The sequence below is a fragment of the Eschrichtius robustus genome, chromosome 5 (assembly GCF_028021215.1).
Source record: "Eschrichtius robustus isolate mEscRob2 chromosome 5, mEscRob2.pri, whole genome shotgun sequence".
In the NCBI taxonomy this organism is placed as follows: Eukaryota; Metazoa; Chordata; class Mammalia; order Artiodactyla; family Eschrichtiidae; genus Eschrichtius; species Eschrichtius robustus.
Window position 1 is genome coordinate 42,905,535 of NC_090828.1, and position 24,592 is coordinate 42,930,126.

The 24,592-nt window shown below is 39.6% G+C and overlaps 1 long non-coding RNA gene across 1 annotated transcript in view; it reads right to left on the reverse strand.

Annotated features, from left to right (window-relative positions):
- The window catches only part of LOC137764812 (uncharacterized), a 129,296-nt gene extending 105,955 nt beyond the window's left edge, over positions 1-23,341 (reverse strand). Inside the window, exon 1 of the long non-coding RNA XR_011074067.1 lies at positions 23,239-23,341. This is a non-coding gene — a long non-coding RNA (uncharacterized lncRNA). The remainder of the gene's footprint in view (positions 1-23,238) is intronic.
- Between the last annotated feature and the right edge of the window lie 1,251 nt (positions 23,342-24,592).

Consider the following 24,592-nt stretch of genomic DNA (forward strand, 5'->3'; position numbering starts at 1 on the left):
TACATTATAACAAATAACCTTTCTAATTTTGCATACATTCCCATGTCTGTACATTTACATTACTGGAGTCTCCGGTGTCACAATTGCTAAGGAGCTCTCTGAAGCACTGCGGTTATTCTCTGCCAACTGCGTTTGGCTGCCCAACTCCTTCTGGGCTCCCAAAGCTGGCAAGCTAATATGCTAATAGAATTCATTAGCCTGGGCTTTGACAGACAGTTAAAACAGGACTCTACATCAGCACTCCAGCACTGCACAGCCATTATGCCATTTCAGGAGGCGCAGCTAATTCAAAGAAGATGATGACAGGGTTTGCAATCAGGGAACATTAGAGTGTCGGGCAGTGGCGAGGCTGAACATGCGAGGCAGGCGATCCTGCCAGCAACCCTGATTTGATTTCTGGCACCACTGGCGGGCTTGGCCAAAAACGGAGGTAATGAGATAAACTGAAATCCCAGGCACTGGGACTGGTCTTTGAGGTAATTATTCTCTGGGGTAACAAGGGACAAGATGAAAAAGCTTTCAGGGACAGGCAGTGGGCACCCGTGGGACCCAGTGTCCATTACAGCGTGACACTCTGCCGAGCAACTCTCTCTCCACTCAGGAGCGCAGGGTACTAAACAGGCTGTCAGAAGGGAGGGGAGAGTGGGAAGGGGTCTGGGAGAGGAAATAAAACTGAAAAAAAGATAGAAACAAGATAGAGAGGTTGTCAGAGCCAAGCAAGGCAGCGAGGATTAAGTGAGGTGTTTCAGAATCTCTGTTAGGAAGGATGGTAACGAACGTGCCTTTAATCGATTAGTCTTTACATTCAACCCACTCTCGGGAGAAAGGAAAGGGGACAAGGCAAAGGACACAACAGGCCGCAGAAGCCCCAAGAGCAGTAAAATCCCTTAAGATGCCGGTCGAAAACAGATAAGCCTTTGGCATTTTCCCTTTGGGGCTCTTGGCTCTGTCAGGTTGAGGACCTGAGTGAAATGATTAAGAGAGCACTTTCTGGAAGTTCAAGCCTCTAACCCGCTGCATATAATCAGGCTTGCCCGGCAATTCTTTACGTAGGAACAGGTCCAAGGCTAAAGTTGAACCAGAAATGAATCATTTCTCATTCTGCAGTGAATACTACTCCTTCTGAATCAAATTGGAGGTCACTGGCTAAACAAACTGGGAAGCGTGCGTGTTACAAACCAGGTGAGTTACTTTGTGTGCACAGACCTACAGCTTTAGCTTTTTTTGAACTTTACGAGGGAAAACATTCCCCAGCTGAAAGTAAACACTACCTCGGGATTGACAACTGAGAACATGTACGAATCTTGTCACCTTTGCCCTGCCTGGCTTAAAAAGTGGGAACCAAGATATAATATTTGAACACACACACACACACACGCAATGTTTTGATCCCAGGAAAGCTGTATGTTCCAGTGGTGTACTTTCAGTTTTTGATTTCTGCATATAACAAAACCTACCCAATGTTTATCAACTATACCTCTCATATTTTCTCCAAAGATCTCTCCTGGCCCCTTCTCTCTTCTTTTTATACGTATTCTTGAACAGGAGCATTTCATTCATTCCTGCAATTTCAGTTATCACCGCTACAGAAATGATTATCAACCTCTCTCTAAAACCCAGTTATCTATAAACTCCAGGCCCAAATCTTCATTGGCCTTTTGGAGGGCACTAATGATGTACACAGAGCTGGAGAGCAATATCTTCTGACACACAGCCACCAACTCAAATTCCACAGGTCCAAAACACCTACGTTGCTGTTTCCGTGAATAACATCACTATCTTTTTATTCACCCAGTTCAAAACCTTGGAGTCATCTTCTCTTTCGCTTGTCTCCCACACCCAATTTGATGCAAACTTTGTTGATTAACTCTGTCGCGTCTCTTGTATTGATCCCTGAATGTCATTCCCACCATGTTTTTCTAATTTAGGAGCCACATTATGAACTAAATAGTGTTTCATGGATAAAACTGAGAATGTAACCACTATAATATTATTTCAGGGAAAATATAGTCTATAGACCTGCCAGCCAACCAACTTCAACTCATTCTTGACTCTGTTTACAATACCCCAAATTTATATCCAGTCAGTTTCAAATCTTGTTACTCTATCTTCATTTCTCTTATATTTGTTACCTCCAGATAAGGTCCTGCTGGTATCCTAAGTTCTGCCCTCAAAACTTCCACCTGGAGCATAGCAAGAACCTCCTAATTGATCTTAGTTACATACATTGCCATAAGATTAGCTTTTTAAAACATCAATCTAATCGTGACATACCCCTACTCAAAAACTTTCTATAATGTTTCTATCTCAAGAATAGTTAATCTGGCATTAAAGACCCTCTGTAACGTGGCAGGAGCCTGTTACTCCAATTTTCCCTCCTTCCGCACTTACTCTAATATCCTAGCCACTCCATTTCGCTTTCTTTAGCCGGACAAATTACCGTGTGTACTTTTCAAAACAATCACTTCACTTTACTTAGAACGCACTAATATCCCAACTATAAATTTCTTCTTGTCACATCCTACCCATCCTCCAGATTGTTCAAATCCTATATCTTTCAGGAGGTATTACCAGTTTTCTTCCCCTCCCTCCCCCAACCCCCGTGTAAACTAACTGCTAACTCAACCAACCTGATAAATAAATGAGTTAACACACATAACGTTTTGCCAGTATGGTCTTTCTTTGAAAGAAAGATAGGAGGGGTTGTGTCTAAGATCATGTATGAAACATACCACACACAGATAGGCATGTAGTTATTCTTCTTCCCTTTGCCATAAATGAAAGGTGTCCACATAATTAGGTTAGCAAACAAGTTCAAATAATTGGAGGATATGATTTGCCCAGCTGATTAACCTCAGTGTTCTCCAAAAGGGTTCCCTCCATAGTACCATCACACGGTTCTGTGTCCACCCGAACCATCTTGAGGCAGAGATTAGCTGGATAAGCGACACTTCCCCAGTGTTCCTCTCTCCTGACCTCTCCATTCTGGTTGTAAAGAAATCCTGATGACTCCCTTGATGTCCATCAACTGACACTTATAGGACTCCTAGATAATCAGAGAGTGTCATTCAGCTAGAAATAAAAGTTTACAGCTGAAAGATGTTGGGAGGAGTGTTTTTTTTTTTTTTTTTTTTGGTTTATAGTGAGGTGTAAATCAAATTCACTGTGGAGCAGACCACCCCCTTCCTCAGATTTCCAATACGCATCCCTGGAGAGGATGGAAAAGCCCTCCTGTTGAGAACCACTGCCATCACGAGCACTAGTATTGATTCAGAGTATTGTGTCACTCGGGTATTTTGAGAAAGAAAAAAAAGATTTTTTTAGAACCTCTGATTTAGGTTATGCTGATTATCACACTGCCTATATCACAGGGTTGTTATGATAACAAATACAAAAATATTTTATTACAAAAAAAAACAAATTCTGTGACAGTTTTAGGTAACCTAAATATCTATCCACCCAGTGTGGAATAATTTGTTGTTGATAATTTATTTGGACTCTGCCAACATAGACTCATCGATATGGATCTCCTTTCAGATTGGACTTACACAACACAAAGTCACATAAGCCAGGGGGGGGAAAAAAAAAAGAATTATCTGCCTTCACTCACTTTCTATAGCTGTCATGTTAACTGGTTATTTTCATATCTCCACTTTACCCCAAGCCTCATGGTCTTTTTTTTGTTGCTGTTGTTTATGACAGAGAAGTTGAGATACACGATCACAGAGAACATAATTAGAATCATAGAATTTTAGAGCTAGAAGAGAGAGACCATAGAGGTTATAATTGAGAGTAAAGTTTATTTGGGAGATATAATTTTATTTTTCCCCTTCGTGGGTTAAACGACCAGTACAATCTGCTCCAGATTGCTGTGTCCCTTCTTAAAAGTAAATTAACTATATTTTCTAAAGAAGGGAATTCTTTTCTCTTTGCACATACTTTAAGCAGTAGTTACTGGTACCTTTTAGAAGGTGTTGTTTGTCTCTTGCTGCCGTCCCTGCCAGAAATGCAGTCTGGCATCCACTCTTCTCAGCGAACATTCTAATTACAATATGCCCCCTTTTCCAAATGGTCTCAGGATGAGTGGAATAAACAGGCATGCAAAGAAACACCATCATTAACACCTTCGATGACACGGAGAATTATGATGATGAAAGAAAATGTCCTGAAGCATTCCTTGACAAAATCTTCAGAAAAGGAAATGCATCCTCTAAGTGTGGTTTTAATGCTAAGCAAAATACAGTTGGCATGAGGATGGTAAAGTCAAAATCACAAGAAGAAAGAGAATTAGAAGATGTGGATTCTAATCCCAACTCTGCAAATGGTGTGAACACCAGACAACCTAGTGGGAAGTAATTTGGAAATTGTAAAAAAATAAAAATTTTCAAAAGCATGGTATGTAAAGGTATTTTTAACCACCCTACATTGTACACATTCAATTATTATCTGCCCTATCAGCTTGTAAACCCATGGATGTCAGCAACCTATTTTTGGTTTTTTTGGTTTTTTTAGGAGGACGAGTCCATTATCCTATACAGTATCTTGTAAGTAAAAGATGCTTAATAGATGTGTGTTGAATAAAAGAATACATGAATAAAGAATACAAGAATTATTGAATGATCAAGTTACTGAATGAATGAAAATAATATGTTAAAGGAAAGAGAACAAAACCATAAATGGACCATAAACACCCTAACGGGTTACAGTCATTGAACAGCATTCTAATGAGACACAAAAAATGCTTTCTCTTTTTAGCAAATAAGAGGCTATTAATCCAAGGTGTTTCTCCACCTGCTTAACGAGGAATAACATTTCAAAACACTGTCAGTCACTTTCAGATTTTCTTTTCAGAGAGGAGAAAGAAGGCACCACACTAGGATGGGAATTACAAGGGCTATTCATCTGCAAGCTTCAGGACATCAACTGATCACCAGCTGGGGTCAAGAAGAACTTATGGGGTCCCCTAAAAGCTTCCTCCAGAGCGTGCCACAGTGCTCACTGCCAGAGTCACAACACCAACACTAAAATGAAGCTCAACTGCTATTTTTTTATTGAGGAGCAATTCTTATGGTTTTCAAAATGAGAAGAGAACACAACACAGAAATCTGCTCACACGGCACCAGCAGCTCTGCTGTGGAGGCTTCCAAACAAAATGCAGGCAGTGGATAATGAAAGTAAAGAAAACTGTGACATTGTTGATCTAAAACCCACAGCGTTCTACCTCTGTGAAGGACCAGACTATTTCACCGAAGGACCAGGAAAATAACATAACTTTCTCCTGAGAAAGTACACGGCATGGAAGGGCAAATATTTCATCTTTAAGGTCAACGGCTATATCACCGTCAGTTTTCTCATTGAAAAGCTACTTTGGAAGTAAAGAAATGCCCTATTCAAACGTAGAACTTTTCCGTCCAGGCTAGTAGTTTCATTAGGTTAAAATGGTTTCGTGAGATCATTTCACCTGGGAAAATAAACAGGATATGTAAGAGATGAAACTCCTTTCAAGGACACGATGGATGCTTTAAAAACACACAGGAGACAGCTGCTGGTGGCAAAGCTGCTGGGGTTTATTTAAAGAAAAACATAATTGTCAGACATTGGTTCCAATAGCTGGCGTCCCAGGAATCCTGGATGACATATTCAAAACAAGCCTTGATCTTGGGCTGGCATGCATGCTTCTCAGGCACAGACCTTCTTGCTGATGCAAACACAGGTGAAGCTGCCTTACAACATTAGCAGAAGCCACCAAAGTCCTTAACCCCATCCACGCTCCTCCCCCCCTGCAGGGAACAGCTTGAGGCACTGTGCTGTGCCCAGAGTCAAAAGTTCATTCCATCTCAGGGATACTGGCAGCCAGGGCCCCTGAAGAGAACATCGCCACACTCAGCAAAGTCAAAACGTTCGCCAGATCCTCACTGTTGGCCTTAGACGTCAATAAGAGCTCTGGGAAAAGAATGCAAGCCAGAGGACTATACCTCTTTTCAAATTAACAGCGCCTTGAATATACTAGAATACGGTATAGATTAGATATAGGAACATTAGGTGGTGCTGAGCTATGTAAAGAAAAGAGGAACACGCCACTAACGCTCAAAGTAAATAAAAAAAAGAAAACAGAAAAAAAAAAAAAGAAAAGAGGAACACATTCAACCCCAGTGTAGCTCTCCCGGGCTTGTAAACTCATTCATGCAATAACTACGTGGAGAGTGGCTGCTTTGTGTACGGGGGATAGGAATACAATGGTGAACAAGGCTTGGTCCTTGTCCTTCAAGAGCTGAGGTAAAGCATTCAATAAACAAACTCTTTTTCTTCCAAGTTTTTCCTAGGTCTCAAACTTCTGTAAGGGAAATGGGAGAAAATGACATTTAAACCAAATGTGGCTATATGCACTTGTCGTTGAGGAGAGGTGCAGGTGGTGGCAGTGATGTAAGTCACCTAATCAGGGAGAAAGGAGAATGGGGGGATGTGGAGTAGTTAGTGCCTTGTTTAGCAAAGTGCATTGGTGAGTAATAGCCATGCAGAGGAAGCCCAAGCAGGTTTATGGGTAGGAAATGGAGAGAGCTGGATTGCTCAGCATAAACAAGTATGAGAAAATATTATTTTTCTTTTTGGAGTGGCTGGAAGGCAGCACAGAAAGGAAAGAGAGAGAGAGCCAAAAAACATAGCAGGCATCCGGAACTTAGGTTGGGAGACTGGCAGAGGGACTTTTTAAAGAGCCCAATGTTCAATTTTAGATTATCTGACTATGGAATGCCACATAACTTCCCTCACTGTTACCCATTTCTTCAGTGAAATGCCACCACACACAGCTGCTTCCCAGAGTGATATTTTAGGAACGTGAGGGAAAGAATGAAGTAGAAGAAAAGTGTCCTGTGTCTGGGTTGATGCCAGGGCAGAGATAAAGGAACAGCCACAAAACACAAAATAAATAATGAAAATCCAGCATCACGAAGAAATCAGAGCCCAAGATGACAAGATGAAGCCAACTCCCTGGACACATGCAAAACTCCTGGGACAGGTATTGGTATTTCCCTTAAGGTGTCGGGTAGCGATTCTTAAGAGCAGCAGGTGACATCTGGATTGTACTTCTGCAGGGCAGGACCGTGTCTTTGTCTTTGCGTATCACATCATGCCTCTACAGGCACTACTACGAACATCCTAGGAAGGACTTATGAATGTGTGATGAATAATTTATAATAGTGAGATGAAATCCCGGCACCTAACTACCAAGCAGAGAATCAAGGGCTTCCCAGGGGCCTTCAAGTCTGCAACACAGGAACTGCTCTGTGTGCACATGAATGAATAATTGCCCCACGACCCTCGTTTCAGAGGCTCCTAGCCAGACGTTTCTTCCCTATCGTTCTGCCCAAGATTGAGATTCCCACCATCAGGGATCTTGGGATAGACTTAAGACAACCTATTCAATAATATTATGTCAATTATACCTCAATTTTAAAAAAAGACAACAGATTCAAGAGCAATGCCTTCATAACAGTTCTCACATCCAGCACAGAGAAAACCCCTTCACATTTTGAAAAGGTTTTCGAACACACACTCTTAGAAGATGCGTTACCTCGTTTTTGTTATCTGAATTTGAAAACAGCAAAGACCAAGCTAGTAATTCTTTGGGTTATGAGTGGTGTTTAAGGCAGAGCCACCTTAATGTCAGAAGAAAAAAGAAAATGAACCAACTGTATTTTTAAAATAGATGAATTTACTCTTACACAGAATTATTTCTGTCCTAGTGAGATGTTGCCTAAAGAAAAGAAGTTCCTGACACTCAGTCACTCACTGATTTACTGAGCACATACAATGGCCGGCACAGGGGATAATAATGTGGACCAGGTAGACATAGTCTCTGCCTTCATGGCGGTAGCATTACAATGGGAGACATTTATACAACAGTAAAGGCGAAGTTCTGACACAGAATGGGAGGTGCCAAGTTATGGGGATACAGTATACAATGAGAGTGAGCAGGGGGCCAGCTCAGATCCCAGGTCAAGAGCAGCCTTTGTGAAGAACTTTCATGTAATTTGAGACCTAAATGAGGGATAGGATTTGGCTCAGAGAGAGGCAGTGAGAAGCAAGCAGAAGATGTGAACACAAACACTGATGGAAAGGAGCAGGGAATAAACAGTGTTTATGAAGAGAGATCCCAGAGAAGCAGGATTGAGATTCCAGGTAGAGAGGGATCCTTTGACCCAGATGAAAGGAGGTGTTAGGGATTAATTCAGCAAGGAGGACTTTCAGTTGAGTTGGCTCTAATGCCTACGGAAGCAAACCAAAATCTAAGCCTGTAATGCCTCAAGCTTACAAAATTGAAACCTACGGACAACCAATCACAAACAGCCAATGAGTCTTTAAGTTATAGCCAATCAATAATTTCCTTGTTTTGATTCCGCCTTTTCCCTATAAAAGTCTCTCCCCAGCTCCTGTCACTGGAGTGCTCCTAACCACGTCCCGCTTGGCACTGCCTGATTCAAATCGATTTTTGCTCAAATAAACTCTTAATATTTTTAATATGCCTCAGTTTATCTTTAACGGATGGAACAAGGATGGAAGGCAGGCACTTGGTAGGGGCAGAGCAAGAAGAGGAGGCCATTTCTGAATAACAGCTTCTATTTCCCCTGAAACAGGGGTCAAGGTTATCGGCCGAGAGTGAGAGAGAGGATAAGGGCAAGGTCCGAAGAGATTGTTCTTCTTCTTTGCCGCCTTCGCTGACCACTTGTGTGGGCAGATCACTTCTGTCCCTGAAATTGCCAAGTCACTAACAGGAGCTCTTCACGTACATCCTGCTTTATTATTTTGAAAGGGATAGTTTAAATATTAAATATCATGAATGCAATTACGCTAGACAGAAAGGAGTTACAGAAGGAGATAACGTAGCCCGTCAAGAAAAAAAAAAATCAAGAAATTATCCTATTATAAAGCTCCTTTTCAGCTGCAATGATAAAATATTTCTATATAGGATGGATTTGAGGACCATCCAGCATCATTGTTTTTGTCTATTTCTATATTCATATTGGACCTTGGGGTCTCTGCAATATCTAAAAAGAGAATTCTGCCATAAGATAAAAAGGCCTGGCTCAAAATATTTGTGAAGTTGCAGCATCTTTTAATCTCCCATATTCTATAATAGGATATTACAATTTTCAAAATTTAATCAAATTTATATTTCAAATTCTTTTTTTATAAAACTTTCATCAAAAACACAGTACATTATGTTGCTTAGCTATCCCTTTATTAGATCCTATGTATTAAATTTCATTCAGAATCAAATAGTAAAACTATCTCTTTTGAAGAATTGATATGCTCCCTCCTTCCCGATAACAAAAATTATGCAATTTACTAGGTCTCTTCCTTTGACACGGCTAGAGGGGAATTCTTACGCCTGATTGGAGCAACTCTATTACCCTCATAGTTAACATATTCGTCCTTTTCCAGTTCCTCTAGTCTGTGGCCTGAACTGATGTGTCCCTACTGGACAAACCTTTTGGGATAGGTGATACAAATAAAGTAATTAAAAGACCAACTTAATCTTGTGGATAGTGGAAAGCAATTCAATTTCTCCATGAACACTGCTTACCTGGTCTTCACAGCACATAATAAATCTGTTATAAACAAAATACTTAGTCTTGCTCTAACATCCTGAGGCTACACCAGAAAAAAAATTATCTTGGAAACTTCTCATAACTTAGATTCTATTGTGTCCAAATCTACTAAGTGGCATTCCAACCTCTTATTAAACCACGCAACAATGTACAAGGAAAACAAACAAAAGTATAATTCATCAGTGTTTTTAAAAAATTTTGGATCCAGTATTTTATCAGACACTTTGTTGCCCATTTCACCTGGCTCTCTTCCAGAAAGTGGCATTCTAATTTTTCTGAGGATAACTGTAGCTCTGCTTGCTTGGTGGTTTTTATTCTTCTGAGTGATTTGTTTTACTCAGTTTATACCATTCACATGCCTCATGTTCTTTTCCAGGAGCCAGCCCATGATATTGAGAGGCGATACACATCTGGTACCTTTAAAAGTAGCATCTGCATTGCCTGCAATAATTAGCATTTTGCTTTACGGTGCATCCTGCTTTGCATTTATACTGCACCCTGAATCAAATGACTTTAAGACCCTGAATTAGTTAATCTATACAACACTGCTACCTCGCCCAATAGCTCAGAAAGATCTGAAGAAATTTTATTCAAATTCAACCTAGAAAATGGGTGAAAGTGAAATTAGGCAAGCAAGGCAATAAAGCAAGAAGCCTAGAATAAGAACACCTGAAGATGAAAAACCTGGAGCTGAGTCTCTAAGCCAAACTACTTCCCTAAGAATCATGAGCGCTAATGAAAGCAATTAACACTGTACACAGCTTGCCTCCCCTCCCCCCCTCCTGTATCCTGCCTGCTGGTGGACTCTCAATGGCCTACATGTCTTCTCCATGATAGCATTAAAATCAAGCAAAAATTACTTGTAAGACAATAAAGAGTAGCTATCCTACCATCCTATAAGGTTTCCTTTATGCTGAGTGAAACAGGTATTTTTAAAACCGTTCAAGAATACCACCTTGTTTCCCCAATAAGCAGTAGATTGTTTAAAAGCAATTTTTACAAATGATTTCTAGAAGTTATAAGTATTCCGCTTTGCTTTTGCAAAAAGCCTAGTTCCCCTCCCCTTCTATACACCTATCCACTGGGGAGTGGACAAAGGATACATACAAATTCTGTTCTGATCTCTGCAGATGGAATACGGCAACTTGCTTCATTTTGGCATAGGAACAAGTTATTTCTCTGCTGAAGTTGTAGGTTTACTAAGAACCCAGAGTGCATCTTCAGTCTCATTAGCTTTTCCAGGATGCGGGGCTGTTGTAGTGCATTTTAGAATTTTCACTATGTTTATAGGATGATTCACAACTTGCCATTTAAAATAAATGCGTTGTTCCAACATCATCTTTTCCCCACTAGGTGAAGACTGTGCCCTTATCATGTACAAAATTTCCATTATTTTTTGGAGTCCCTTTCTGAACTTCCTATTTATTTCTCTGATCTGGTTATCTATGCACAGGTAGCACACAGCATTAAATTCTGAGGCTCTATAATAGGTTTAATATCTGGTAATACTCGTCTCTCTTCAATGTTCTTTTTCAGAATTTTCCTAGCTATTCGTATTTATTTTTCCACGTATTCTTTTGCATCAATGTGTATACTTTTAAAATATACTATTGATCTTTTAATTGGCATCCCAATGTATAAATTAACTTAGTAAGAATATCTTTATTGACTATGGCTACCCGAAACAAGACATATCTTTTCATTTGTTCAGCAGTTTTTTGGTGCCTTCTAACAGTGTTCTAAACTTTTCTTTATATATACCATGCATATACTTTATTAGATGTACTCCTAGCTATTTTATTTTTATGCTGCTACTGGATAAAGGATTTTAAAAAATTACATTAGATCTTAAAACTGTTGTTAGTTGCATATGAAAGCTATTGATTCATATGTATAAAAATTTTACTACACTATCTTATTTAATCTCTTATTGTTTTAATATTTCTTTTTCCGTTCATTCTCTTGGGTTTTCCAGCTATAAAATCATATCACCTAGAAATAGTAATTTTTTTAACCTTCTTTAAAACTTTTGTAATTCTATTGTCCTTCTTTAGTTAATTGCATGAATTATTACCTCCCGTACAAGGGCAAATAAAAGTGGTAGGAGTGGGAATTGATACCTATTCCTGTTTAGAGTGGGTACCCATCTAGGAAAAAAATTATATCCATAATTTATAACTTATACATTATGCAAGAATAAATTCCAAATCAAATATTTACATATAAATAATTAAATCAAAGAAGAAAATATGAGAGAATTTCTTTATAAACCTACTTTCAAGGATTTCTTTCAAAATATTATTCAAAATCCAAAAGCCATAAAAGAAAAGACAGATAAATTTGATTACATTTTAAAATATTTCTACCTAGCAAAATAAAATAAAATAAAAACAAAGACAAAAGACAAAAAAATAAACCGTTAACAAAAAAAGGTATTTACAACTCATATAACAGAGAAAACGAAAATTCAAATGTAGGCCATATTTGTAGTCTTTCTATTTTAAAGACTAATGGGGAAATAAGAAAATTTTATATTTGCATTTGTTTGTATATGTATGAACAAATTACAGAAGGGAACACAACAAAGTATTAATAATGGTTATCTATGGAAGTGGAGTGAGAACTCAGTAAATTGGGGAGAGGGTTAGGAGAAAGACATTTCACTATATAGTCATTCATTCATTCATTCAAGTTTTTCAACAAATTAATAAATTAAAAAAAAAATAAAGTAGTGACTTCTCAGAAAGATGAGAACAGAAAAGTAGGTCAAAATTCCTCTTCCAGATCAGCTGAAAAATGAGTAAAGTATGTCAAGGAATTTCTCCCAAAACTGGCCCAGATGAACAAGACTGAAGTGAGTTATCAAGAGCTAACTGAAAGATTCTCCTTTCCAAGAAAGCACAGCCCACAAACTCACCTAGTGTTGCAAGGGCCACTAATAGCCCATGCTAAACTGTGCAAATTAGAAACAAGCACCTTCACCCCAGGGAGGACTCAGTTCCCCCAGCCTGGGCAAGTAAACAATGTACTTATGATCAATTTTAGATAATTCCTCTTCCTCTGGGTGGAAGCAGTCTTACTCCAGGGACACAGCTCGGTCAGCAAGAATATGAATTTCAGCCCCGCTCAGCCAAATGCCCTCACCCAACCATTCAGAGTTGTGAGAAAGTGAGGCAAGGCACAGAGAGGAACAAATTCACTTGCATCCCCTTGCACCACTGCCTCAGTGTCATGGAGCAAACCACATCAAGCAGGGAGAATTAGGTACTCTGCTGACCCCAGTTTCCTGTTATGTATTTCCCCTTCCCCAATGAGATGGAATACTTGTCTAAATTAAAGGGGAATTTTTCCTAAAAAGAGGGGGGAGAGGGGGGGAAGGGAGGGAAAGGACAGAGGAAATTCAGGAAAAACAGGAACTTCCTGCCTTAGAGTCAGTTTCAGCGCTTCATGAAAACACTCCAAGGCAAAAGCATGGGGTTGAGAAAATATATGAGGCCACACAAAAGAAAGCACAGACAGGCAGCTTCTCACCAACTGACAAATTCATCCTAACTCTGAGGCATTTTCCTGAAACAAAAGGACATTCACCCAGATTGGCAGGCAGATAACAAATGACGTCATGTACCTAAAAGCAATCACTAGGTTAAAAGGAAAATCAGATATGAAAACCTGACTGCTGGGGCTTCCCTGGTGTCACAGTGGTTAAGAATCCGCCTGCCAATGCAGGGGACACGGGTTCGAGCCCTGGTCCAGGAAGATCCCACATGCCGCGGAGCAACTAAGCCCGTGCGCTGCAACTACTGAGCCTGCGCTCTAGAGCCCACGAGCCACAACTACTGAGCCTGTGAGCCACAACTACTGAAGCCCACGTGCCTACAGCCTGGGCTCCGCAACAAGAGAAGCCACCACAATGAGAAGCCTGTGCACCACAACAAAGAGTAGCCCCCGCTCACTGCAACTAGAGAAAGCCCACACACTGCCACGAAGACCCAATACAAGCAAAAATTAATTAATTAATTAATTTAAAAAAACAAAAACAAAAAAACCTGACTGCTGGTTTCAACAGGCATACGAAGTCCCCTTCTGGGACTTCCCATGCCCCATTTTCCTCTCCATTCCTATCCATCCGCCTAATAAACTATTAACATGAATCTATATTATCTCTTTCATCCTAAGATATCAAAGGACGAGTAAAAAACATCAAGCTAAGCAGTGAGCAGACCCAAAGAGAATGTACCATCTTAATTTTTGCTCAAATAACAGATCAAAATAGACCTGCCTTCTATCAAAAATAAGTACACACAAGATAAACAGTGTTAAGTCCTTTGAAAAGTTTTGGCAAGAAAATAAAAAACACATGATAAAGCTGGAACAGTATATTTTTACAAAGATATGTTCCAAGACACAAACATTCAAACCTTTTAGAACATTGTTTTTATACTATTTAAAGTGAAAGATAAGATATAGGAAGATATTTTTGAAAGGGATTGACGACATTAGGGAAAAAAATAAAGCATGTAAGGTTAACTAATAATGTCATGACAGTATTTAAAATATCACTCACAGCTGTAAAGAACTAAAGTGACCTCGCAGTGTATTAAAGCTGGGATGTGGAGAGAAATTTGACATGTTCTTTCAGAAAGAAAAGGTAAAGAAAAAAGAAATGAAAAAGAGCAAAAGGATAGAAGAGCAAGCAGCAGAAATCTGACATCTGGATGACTGATCTTCCTTGAGGAGAAAATAGAATACCCTAGTCCAAAGCCATTTAAGAAATAGGGCTTTAAGCTTCCAGCATTCTCCTCCAGTTTATTCTTGCTAAAAACTGAATGCTAGCTCAAATGTCCAGTGCATTGATCCTCCTGCCGAGTTTGTGGGTTGTTTTCCTCAGGAGACAAATATGAGAGTCACAATCCAAATATCTTGTCTTGAAAGAGAATACAGTGTATTTATTAGATGAAAAGAAGTAAGAGAGCAGTAAAATATACAATATTGATTTAGATATTGAGCAGTAATAATCAAAATGACAATAATAACAACTTAGGGGGGCTTCCCTGGTGGCGCAGTGGTTGAGAATCTGCCTGCCAATGAAGGGGACACAGGTTCGAGCCCTGGTCTGGGAAGATCCCACATGCCGCGGAGCACCTAGGCCCGTGAGCCACAACTACTGAGCCTGCGCGTCTGGAGCCTGTGCCCAGCAACAAGAGAGGCCGCGATAGTGAGAGGCCCGCGCACCGCGATGAAGAGTGGCCATCGCACTGCGATGAAGAGTGGCCCCCGCTTGCCGCAACTAGAGAAAGCCCTCGTGCAAAACGAAGACCCAACACAGCCAAAAATAAATAAATAAATAAATAAAATCCTTCCCTCTACTTTAAAAAAAAAAAAAAACTTAGGTATATCAAATATTTTCTATGTATCAGGGACCATTCAGAGCATTATCTAATTTAATAATCACCAACAACCCTATGAGGAAAGTATTACTATCATCACTGTTTCAGTGATTGGTAACCTAAAGCTTAGCAGAAGTGAGTAATTGTCAAAGATGGCACACTTTGGAGAAGGGAGAACAGAGACTTGAGTCTAGTTTCTCTCTCTCCGGAGTCCGTGCTTTTAACCACCATGTCATTGCCATGTGACGATAGTTCCGAAAATCCAGCTTATCCTGGATTGTGATGCTCATTCCCAAGATGTTCCTTTGTGGTCCCTCCAGAGCCTGTACTTTCGGATGCAGCCAATGAAGAACCAGGAGAGAGTGGATCTCTAGTGTGAGCAAATCAACCCCTGAGAGCCTTTGCCCAGTTAAGCTTTGATTATTTCTATGATGTATAGAAATGTGTAGCTTGTTATTGGCCATGGCCCAGAACTATATTAATCACTGAATAAAGCCTAGTATTGGGTGTCAGTGAAACCCTGGACTGCTCGAAATGAAGAAGACAAAACAGAAGAGAGATGGGGTAGGGGAGGCAGAGGATAGACAATAGACTATGAAAGCAAATGCAGCTTTCTAACTAACCAAGCAGATTCCAGCTGACCACACAAACTCCAGCAGCTGGACAGGCACCACCTACATCAGAGAGGTCATTAAACATCCAAAGAACGATAAAGCTATCTCCAGATTTGGCCTTACTTTTGATGATATGTACCATAATCATAACCTTGGTTATACGGGCCTGCTGCTTTTTTTTTTTTTAAGCAATTCTTTTATTTTTGAATTTTTGAATTTTATTTTATTTATTTTTTTACACAGCAGGTTCTTATTAGTTATCTATTTTATACATATTACTGTATATATGTCAATCCCAAGGGCCTGCTGCTTTTTATGAAAAGTGTCAAGTAAACTCACTGAGTCAATTTGTAAACTGAAAGGAAAACACTGGCTTCCCCCAGACAAATACAATAGAACAGAAAAATGTGTCAATGACATAATCGGGAAAAACAAACAAACAACCAAAAACCTCTCCTAAAAGAAAGAAATGAATAAACCTACAGAAAAATAGGATATACCTATATGTTTATCAAAACAATAAAAGTGACCAACACCTTGACATATCTTAACAAAATCATTGAATTTCTAGGATGAGACAGAAACCCCCAAGTATCCAGGCATAAAAAGAAGGTGACCCAGAATAAGTAACAAAAAATCAGGCTGGCCTCAGACTTCTCCCCTGAAACATTAGATTCTAGATGAAAATGAAACAGAATCTACCCTAAATACAATGTTCTTCTGAAGGCTCAAAGTGCACATTCTCATAGAAAAGCTTCTGCAAAGTCCTGTCACACATGTGAAAAAGAATAATATCAAACATTAAGTTGCCTGGAGATTAACCAAGATGGCGGAGTAGAAGGACGTGCTCTCACTCCCTCTTGCGAGAGCACCAGAATCACAACTGGCTGCTGGACAATCATTGACAGGAAGACCCTGACTTCACCAAGGAGGATACCCCACGTCCAAGGGCAGAGGAGAAGCCACAGCGAGACGGTAGGAGGGGCGCAATCAGAGTAAAATCAAATCCCATAACTACTGGGTGGGTGGCTCACAGACTGGCGAACACTTATACCACAGAAGTCCACCCACTGGAGTGAAGGTTCTGAGCCCCACGTCAGGCTTCCCAACCTGGGGGTCCGGCTACGGGAGGAGGAATTCCTAGAGAATCAGACTTTGAAGCCTAGTGGGAATTGATTGCAGGACTTTGACAGGACTGGGGGAAACAGAGACCCCACCCTTGGAGGGCACACACAAAGTAGTGTGCGCATCGGGACCCAGGGGAAGGAGCAGTGACCCTGGGGGAGACTGAACCAGACCTACCCGCTGGTGTTGGGGGGTCTCCTGCAGAGGCGAGTGGTGGCTCTGTTTCACCGTGGGGATAAGGGCACTGGCAGCAGAGGTTCTGGGAAGTTCTCCTTGGCGTGAGCCCTCCCAGAGTCTGCCATTAACCCCACCAAAGAGCACGGGTAGGCTCCAGTGTTGGGTTGCCTCAGGCAAAACAACCAACAGGGAGGGAACCCAGCCCCACCCATCAACAGTCAAGTGGATTAAGGTTTTACTGAGCTCTGACCGCCACAGCAACAGGGAGGGAACCCAGCCCCACCCATCAACAGCCAAGTGGATTAAGGTTTTACTGAGCTCTGACCGCCACAGCAACAGTCAGTTCTACCCACCACCAGAGCCTCCCATCAAGCCTCTTAGATACCCTCAACCACCAGAGGGCAGACAACAGAAGCAAGAAAAACTACAATCCTGCAGCCTGTGGACCAAAAACCACAGTTACAGAAAGATAGACAAGATGAAAAGGCAGAGGGCTATGTACCAGATGAAGGAACAAGAAAAAACCCCAGAAAAACAACTAAATGAAGTGGAGATAGGCAACCTTCCAGAAAAAGAATTCAGAATAATGATAGTGAAGATGATCCAGGACCTCGGAATAAGAATGGAGGCAAAGACTGAGAAGATGCAAGAAATGATTAACAAAGACCTAGAAGAATTAAAGAACAAACAAACAGAGATGACCAATACAATAACTGAAATGAAAACTACACTAGAAGGAATCAATACCAGAATAACTGAGGCAGAAGAACGGATAAGTGACCTGGAAGACAGAATGGTGGAATTCACTGCTGCGGAACAGACTAAAGAAAAAAGAATGAAAAGAAATGAAGACAGCCTAAGAGACCTCTGGGACAACATTAAACGCAACAACATTCGCATTATAGGGGTCCCAGAAGGAGAAGAGAGAGAGAAAGGACCAGAGAAAATATTTGAAGAGATTATAGTCGAAAACTTCCCTAACATGGGAAAGGAAATAGCCACCCAAGTCCAGGAAGCGCAGAGAGTCCCATACAGAATAAACCCAAGGAGAAACACGCCGAGACACATAGTAATCAAAGTGGCAAAAATTAAAGACAAAGAAAAATTATTGAAAGCAGCAAGGGAAAAACGACAAATAACATACAAGGGAACTCCCATAAGGTTAACAGCTGATTTCTCAGCAGAAACTCTGCAAGCCAGAAGGGAGTGGCATGATATACTTAAAGTGATGAAAGGGAAGAACCTACAACCAAGATTACTCTACCCGGCAAGGATCTCATTTAGATTTGATGGAGAAATCAAAAGTTTTACAGACAAGCAAAAGCTAAGAGAATTCAGCACCACCAAACCAGCTCTACAACAAATGCTAAAGGAACTTCTCTAAGTGGGAAGCACAAGAGAAGAAAAGGACCTACAAAAACAAACCCAAAACAATTAAGAAAATGGTCATAGGAACCTACATAATGATCCAGGGATCAATCCAAGAAGAAGATATAACAATTATAAATATATATGCACCCAACATAGGAGCACCTCAATACATAAGGCAACTGCTAACAGCTATAAAAGAGGAAATCGACAGTAAAACAATAATAGTGGGGGACTTTAACACTTCACTTACACCAATGGACAGATCATCCAAAATGAAAATAAATAAGGAAACAGAAGCTTTAAATGACACAATAGACCAGATAGATTTAATTGATATATATAGGACATTCCATCCAAAAACAGCAGATTACACGTTCTTCTCAAGTGCGCACGGAACATTCTCCAGGATAGATCACATCTTGGGTCACAAATCAAGCCTCAGTAAATTTAAGAAAATTGAAATCATATCAAGCATCTTTTCTGACCACAACGCTATGAGATTAGAAATGAATTACAGGGAAAAAAACGTAAAAAGGACAAACACATGGAGGCTAAACAATACGTTACTAAATAACCAAGAGATCACTGAAGAAATCAAAGAGGAAATAAAAAACTACCTAGAGACAAATGACAATGAAAACAAGACGATCCAAAACCTGTGGGATGCAGCAAAAGGAGTTCTAAGAGGAAAGCTTATAGTTATACAAGCCTACCTCAAGAAACAAGAAAAATCTCAAATAAACAATCTAACCTTACACCTAAAGGAACTAGAGAAAGAAGAACAAACAAAACCCAAAGTTAGCAGAAGGAAAGAAATCATAAAGATCAGAGCAGAAATAAATGAAATAGAAACAAAGAAAACAATAGCAAAGATCAATAAAACTAAAAGTTGGTTCTTTGAGAAGATAAACAAAATTGATAAGCCATTAGCCAGACTCATCAAGAAAAAGAGGGAGAGGACTCAAATCAATAAAATCAGAAATGAAAAAGGAGAAGTTACAACAGACACCGCAGAAATACAAAGCATCCTAAGAGACTACTACAAGCAACTTTATGCCAATAAAATGGACAACCTGGAAGAAATGGACAAATTCTTAGAAAGGTATACCCTTCCAAGACTGAATCAGGAAGAAATAGAAAATATGAACAGACCAATCACAAGTAATGAAATTGAAACTGTGATTAAAAGTCTTCCAACAAACAAAAGTCCAGGACCAGATGGCTTCACAGGTGAATTCTATCAAACATTTAGAGAAGAGCTAACACCCATCCTTCTCAAACTCTTCCAAAAAATTGCAGAGGAAGGAACACTCCCAAACTCATTCTATGAGGCCACCATCACCCTGATACCAAAACCAGACAGACACTACAAAAAAAGAAAATTACAGACCAATATCACTGATGAATATAGATGCAAAAATCCTCAACAAAATACTAGCAAACAGAATCCAACAACACATTAAAAGGATCATACACCACGATCAAGTGGGATTTATCCCAGGGATGCAAGGATTCTTCAATATACGCAAATCAATCAATGTGATACACCATATTAACAAATTGAAGAAGAAAAACCATATGATCATCTCAATAGATGCAGAAAAAGCTTTTGACAAAATTCAACACCCATTTCTGATAAAAACTCTCCAGAAAGTGGGCATAGAGGGAACCTACCTCAACATAATAAAGGCCATATATGACAAACCCACAGCAAACATCATTCTCAATGGTGAAAAACTGAAAGCATTTCCTCTAAGATCAGGAACGAGACAAGGATGTCCACTCTCACCACTATTATTCAACATAGTTTTGGAAGTCCTAGCCACGGCAATCAGAGAAGAAAAAGAAATAAAAGGAATACAAATTGGAAAAGAAGAAGTAAAACTGTCACTGTTTGCGGATGACATGATACTATACATAGAGAATCCTAAAACTGCCACCAGAAAACTGCTAGAGCTAATTAATGAATATGGTAAAGTTGCAGGATACAAAATTAATGCACAGAAATCTCTTGCATTCCTATACACTAATGATGAAAAATCTGAAAGAGAAATTATGGAAACACTCCCATTTACCATTGCAACAAAAAGAATAAAATACTTAGGAATAAACCTACCTAGGGAGACAAAAGACCTGTATGCAGAAAACTATAAGACACTGATGAAAGAAATTAAAGATGATACCAACAGATGGAGAGATATACCATGTTCTTGGATTGGAAGAATCAACATTGTGAAAATGAGTATACTACCCAAAGCAATCTACAGATTCAATGCAATCCCTATCAAATTACCAATGGCATTTTTTACGGAGCTAGAACAAATCATCTTAAAATTTGTATGGAGACACAAAAGACCCCGAATAGCCAAAGCAGTCTTGAGGCAAAAAAATGGAGCTGGAGGAATCAGACTCCCTGACTTCAGACTCTACTACAAAGCTACAGTAATCAAGACAATATGGTACTGGCACAAAAACAGAAACATAGATCAATGGAACAAGATAGAAAGCCCAGAGATTAACCCACACACCTATGGTCAACTAATCTATGACAAAGGAGGCAAAGATATACAATGGAGAAAAGACAGTCTCTTCAATAAGTGGTGCTGGGAAAACTGGACAGCTACATGTAAAAGAATGAAATTAGAATACTCCCTAACACCATACACAAAAATAAACTCAAAATGGATTAGAGACCTAAATATAAGACTGGACACTATAAAACTCTTAGAGGAAAACATAGGAAGAACACTCTTTGACATAAATCACAGCAAGATCTTTTTTGATCCACCTCCTAGAGTAATGGAAATAAAAACAAAAATAAACAAGTGGGACCTAATGAAACTTCAAAGCTTTTGCACAGCAAAGGAAACCATAAACAAGACGAAAAGACAACCCTCAGAATGGGAGAAAATATTTGCAAATGAATCAACGGACAAAGGATTAATCTCCAAAATATATAAACAGCTCATTCAGCTCAATATCAAAGAAACAAACACCCCAATCCAAAAATGGGCAGAAGACCTAAATAGACATTTCTCCAAAGAAGACATACAGACGGCCATGAAGCACATGAAAAGATGCTCAACATCACTAATTATTAGAGAAATGCAAATCAAAACTACAATGAGGTATCACCTCACTCCTGTTAGAATGGGCATCATCAGAAAATCTACAAACAACAAATGCTGGAGAGGGTGTGGAGAAAAGGGAACCCTCTTGCACTGTTGGTGGGAATGTAAATTGATACAGCCACTATGGAGAACAATATGGAGGTTCCTTAAAAAACTAAAAATAGAATTACCATATGACCCAGCAATCCCACTACTGGGCATATACCCAGAGAAAACCGTAATTCAAAAAGACACATGCACCCGAATGTTCATTGCAGCACTATTTACAATAGCCAGGTCATGGAAGCAACCTAAATGCCCATCAACAGACGAATGGATAAAGCAGCTGTGGTACATATATACAATGGAATATTACTCAGCCATAAAAAGGAACGAAATTGAGTCATTTGTTGAGACGTGGATGGATCTAGAGACTGTCATACAGAGTGAAGTAAGTCAGAAAGAGAAAAACAAATATCGTATATTAATGCATGTATGTGGAACCTAGAAAAATGGTACAGATGAGCCAGTTTGCAGGGCAGAAGTTGAGACACAGATGTAGAGAATGGACATATGGACACCAAGGGGGGAAAACTGAGGTGAGGTGGGGATGGTGGTGTGCTGAATTGGGCGATTGGGATTGACATGTATACACTGATGTGTATAAAATTGATGCCTAATAAGAACCTGCAGTATAAAAAAACAAACAAAACAACTAATACTAAACTTTCATTGGGTTATTTGTATGGAAATATGTTAATATAAATGTTTCAGACATTACATGAAATTTCTAAAAATCTTATATTTGTATTTGTATGGAAATATGTTAATATAAATGTTTCAGACATTACATGAAATTTCTAAAAATCTTATATGTTCTGGTATAATGTTATAAGTAATAATCCTAGTTATTACTTTAAAATGTATATCTCAGAAATAAAAAAAACATTAAGTTGCCTATATATATTAACTTACTACTTCTCATAGCTTCCATGGAAAGTGATATTATTATTATTTTAGTAAAGAGGATGCTGAAACACAGGGAACTTAGTAAACTGCCTGAAACCACATATCTAGAGAGTAGCACCCAAGCACTCCAGCTGCAAAATCTGTACTTTGAACCATTATGCTGTCTGAAAACTAACAAATCATCTAAAATAAAAGGTAATGAACAAGTACTTTACCAATGATAGTATTATGATAAATCCGTTCTGGATAGCTCCTCTCATCCCTCAGGTTTAAGCTTAAATATCATTCCATTAGGGAAGTCTTCCCTGTGACATCTTCCAGACTAGGTCTTCCACTCAGGGTATAAATAGGAAACTAGAGCTCCTTAGGTCTTTCAAACAGAGGGAATTTAATACAAGGAATCAATTACAAAGATAATGAAAAAGCTGTGAAGATAAACAGGGGACAGTGAGGCAAAAGATTTATAACAGAGATTAATAACAGCAGGAAGTTACTATTACCTCTGTGAAATAAAAGGACAATGGCAACAAGCAGGGTTCCAGAAATCATGGCTTTGGGGAGGAAGCTAGGACCACAAAGTGAGGGACTCTCTGATAGGAGCTAGCAACCCAGAAGAGATGGAGCTATTGCTGGAGTGACCCGAGGGGACAGACAGAGAAGGGGAGAAATACGCTGGACTCTCCTCCTTGCCACCTTCCAATCTCCTGCCACTGCTTCCCATGGCTGAATCTATCTGAAAGGTACAGGAGAAGGAAACCTGGGTAACATTGTTCCCTATGACAGACAGCAGAACAGCAGAAGGACAGTGCCTACAGATGAACTTCTCTGGCCATACCACCAAATGCCCCCACGATATCTCTACTGTAATATGCCTTACCTTGTATCCGTTTGTTCAGGGTTTGCCGTCCCCACTGCTATAGCCATGGCATTGTACCTTTTAGGTCAGCCTTCAGGAAAGAACCTGTGCAGTTAGCTGACAGCCTCCAGCTGCCACACCTACTGGCTCCACTGTGGCATTCACACCAAGGCCATACTTTGCTAGAGCTGCTCTGAGCCAATGACTAAGCACAGCAGAGGTATTTGAGCTGAGCCATTCCTGGACCACAGGACCGATGTGGCTCCTCTTTTTGCTCCCCATCAGCCTAGCTGAGACTTTCTCAGAGCCGTACTGTAGACATAGGTTCTTCCTACACTATCCTCCTTCCTTCCTCTCTTCCTGCAACATGGTCAGACCTGCATGATGGCCTGAGCTCTCCTCATCTACTCCCAGTCCCTTCTCCACGATCCTTCACAGATATTTCCTCCAATCTCTTGCACTTCTTATTCCATCTTGGCGTGTGCTTTCCTGGAAAACCCACCAAACTATAACCTCCTCGAGAGGAGAGAATATGTAGATCTTGTTCGTTGCTATAGTCCCATCACCCAGTATAATACCTGGTACAGAGCTGGCGTTCACTACATATTTAACGAATAATTGTTAAATGTTTGAAGAACTAAATTTATACCACACAACACATGTTTAGCAATAAGTATTAATCATGACCAGATTTGAAACAAGCAGTAAATAACTTGGCTTAAGGTATAGTCATCATGAGTCATCTTGCAGTTTACAGCTTGCTCTCATACAAAAAGAATTCTGTATTAATCATTAAGGTGAATAATATACTAACATTCCTAGATTTGACATAGGGGATAGCTCCTAGAATTCTTCCTTGGTTTCCAAGTAAAGCAAATAACTTTTAAGTTGGTATTTCAAATTTTTCCGATTTTCACTATTCACTGAAAGATGTGTGTATTCAGCAGATATGGAACAAAGAGTTCGGACTACATAAGGTCAGAAGACAAGATTATTAATAGGATTATTCTTGTAGTCAGGGAACTGAACACTATAGAATCCAATTTAACTGTCCCTCTCCCTGTTGGCCCCTTATTTGAATCTCACCCTTTTTTTTCCTTTTTCAGAGGGAAAACATTTAAAATTTCTGAATCAAAGCTGAGATTACTAAAACCAAGCACACAGTGCTAGACAGTGCTAGCAATTTTCTTTCATCTTACTCCACAAAACCAAGAGCAAGATAAGAAGATAGGATGTCGAGAGAAATAATAGGCATCATGTTAAGTGCCAAGCTCTTTTAAAAAGTCTCCTCTGCCACCAAGATTAACCCCTTCTTAAGACAAAAATCTGAACTAGGCAAATACTTATGTGCTTTTGTATGAAACTTCTGGAAAAG